This window comes from Gopherus flavomarginatus (genome assembly GCF_025201925.1).
Source record: "Gopherus flavomarginatus isolate rGopFla2 chromosome 13 unlocalized genomic scaffold, rGopFla2.mat.asm SUPER_13_unloc_1, whole genome shotgun sequence".
In the NCBI taxonomy this organism is placed as follows: Eukaryota; Metazoa; Chordata; order Testudines; family Testudinidae; genus Gopherus; species Gopherus flavomarginatus.
The window spans coordinates 2112567-2115018 of record NW_026114609.1 but is presented as its reverse complement, the minus strand read 5'-3'; the positions used below and the strand labels follow the sequence as shown (position 1 = coordinate 2115018).

Sequence of the window (2452 nt, the reverse complement as noted above, 5' to 3'; positions counted from 1 at the left end):
TCTGTAGTGTAGTGGTTATCCCATGTGCCCAATACACAAAAGGCCCCTGGTTCAGAAACAGGCTGGCTTCCTTTTCTCAAATCCCCTTGCTGTCCAGGAAGGCACTCCTCCTTCTGCTATTGGCCTGTCCCTGAGATAACTCCAACCCCTGCATGACAGAGGGTGCTGACGTAAATGGAGAAAACACCTTGGTGTCAGTCTGGAGAACCTAGAGCAGTTAGGTGTGTCACCTTTTGGAGGCTTGTGGCTTGGCCTCCTCTCCCCTTGGAGGTTGGCCTATAGATTGATGGCTTTAGAGGTGGGGGCTGGGCTGGCTGTGAGCAACTGGGATCCAGGAAACCCCCACCTGCCCTTCTGAGGGCCGAACCTATGGAGGTGTGGTTCGCTTCTGTGAGATAGAACCCTTTACCTGCCTCTTGGCATCCCAGAGATGGCTACTTGTAGGTCAGGAGAAGTGGAGTTCTGTGGGGAAGGAAAAGAAGCAATGGTGAGGCTGAGTGGGCTCCTTTCTGGCTGAGATTGTGGGCTGCGGGAGGTCTGGCAGTTGCCTGTAAGCCATAAGTGGACTTGGTGCAGTGAAAACTGCTGCTTCATTCTGGCCGACCTGGGGGTGCCACTGATGACTTGGAAGTGGGGGCAGAGGGCTGGCTGTGTGCAAATGGAATCCAGGAAGCCCCAGCCTGCCTCACCAGGGTCTGAGTCTTCTTCTCTCCTGCCATGGGGAGCCCGGTCTTAAGCCTGCCCAGCATGTGCTGCAGCTCAAGAATTAAGCCTTTCTGTGGGGCCTGTGCTGGAGCTGACCATGGACCCCTGTGCGGTACTGCTGGGGGAAATCACAACTGCAAATAATTCTGGCCACAAGATCAAGCCGTTGGGTCGAATGGGGCAAGCTGGAGACCTGGAGACTTAGTCCGCAGGGCTAGCAGGTCAAGCCTTTTTCTCGTATGTGGGGGAGGCAGCCGCTGTGGTTCGCCCTTCCTGCAGTATAATCCAGGGGTGCAAGGCTGCAGAGCTGGGGGGGAATTGGCGGGAGGCTCTCTATCATTAGTTTTATGAGTGGCTGGGAGAAGCATTCATGTAACTCAGTTGGATGTGCCCCGACCTGTGGATGTCTGTGTAAGTGAAATATGTGCCAGAGATTTGCAGCCTGTCACAGCATCACAGTGTGAGAGGGAATCCAGGCGGTGGGACACAGGGCTCAGGGGTCCCTCTGTTCAGGTTTCATCCTGTAGATCTCATCACAGATTTTCAACTACCACAGTGGATGTTCACTGAGACAGAGAGAGAGATGCCAAATGGTGATCTCCAGGGCCTGTGGACATCAAACGATAAGGAATTCTGCACACAGAGAGGACCCTGCTAGTGGAAAATGCCTTTGGAAAAGCCCCTTCTGTCACCAGCTGTGGTCCTACAGTGCTCAGTGCTCTGCGTTGTGGCCTCAAGAGCCATGGATGCAAGTTGAGTTACGATGAGCTTTTTCGTTGTCCCCATGTTTCTTAGGTGCCTCCTTCTGACACTTGTCAGAAAAAAATGACCAGTTTCTTTTGGAAGCATCTGCACTGCAAGGCAAAGGCAGTCTTCTCTGCTTCCTCGAAAGATTGACCAAAAGGTGGGAAGAGCAGACATATTTGGCAGGTACCACTGGGTGATATATCTCTAACCTCCACTTTACCTGGCAGGTGCCTTGGCCAGCTTAGCCACGGTGCTGCTCTCTGGGACTTTTCTCTCAGCTGCTCCATTTCTTATCAGTGACAATCAAAAGGAAGGTGACATGGCCTCTGTGTGTGGACATCCCCAGCGAACCCCAAGGACGTGCAGCACAGGCTCTCGTGTTGCAGCAATTGCAGTTGAAGCAATCGCCAGGCTAATGCCAGTCACAGCAGCCTTTTCATCAACTCCAGGCTTGTGATTTGATTCTTTCCAATGCTTCTCTCCAAAGAAGCCTTTTACTTAGCAAGCAGTTACTTGGATATCAAGGGAGGTCTCTTCTGTTTCCTAGAAAGACACAGGAAAATGTGAGCAGAGGAGACAAAAGCCATACAAAAAGGCACCACTGGGAGTTGAACCCAGGATCCCCTGTTTACTAGACAGGTGCTTTAGCCAGCTAAGCCATGGTGCCTGCCTCAAGAAAGTGTTTACAACTGTTCCATTTGATGGTCCAGGACAACACCTGCAAATTCCAAAGTACAAACCTTCCCCATTTCCCTCAAGCCTTGTAGACTTTGAGGTGTCTGGCTCTCTGTGCACAGAAAGCCACAGCTGAGTTGACAGAGGGCTTCTAACATGTGCTTCTCCCACCAGCCACTGTGATCATATACTGATTAGTGATCTGTGTTTCAGTCACAGCAATCTTGGCTCAGTTCTGAGTCATGGTAACCTTTCCTTCAGCTCTAGACTTCTCATTTGCCACTTTCCAAGTGTGGTGGGGTGACTGCCCCAAACAATCAGGAAA

At 51.6% G+C, this 2452-nt stretch overlaps 1 non-coding gene across 1 annotated transcript; it reads right to left on the bottom strand.

Moving 5' to 3' along the window:
* Positions 1-2045: 2045 nt before the first annotated feature.
* On the bottom strand, positions 2046-2119 carry TRNAT-AGU (transfer RNA threonine (anticodon AGU)). Its single transcript has one exon. It is a non-coding gene; the product is annotated as a tRNA-Thr (tRNA).
* Between the last annotated feature and the right edge of the window lie 333 nt (positions 2120-2452).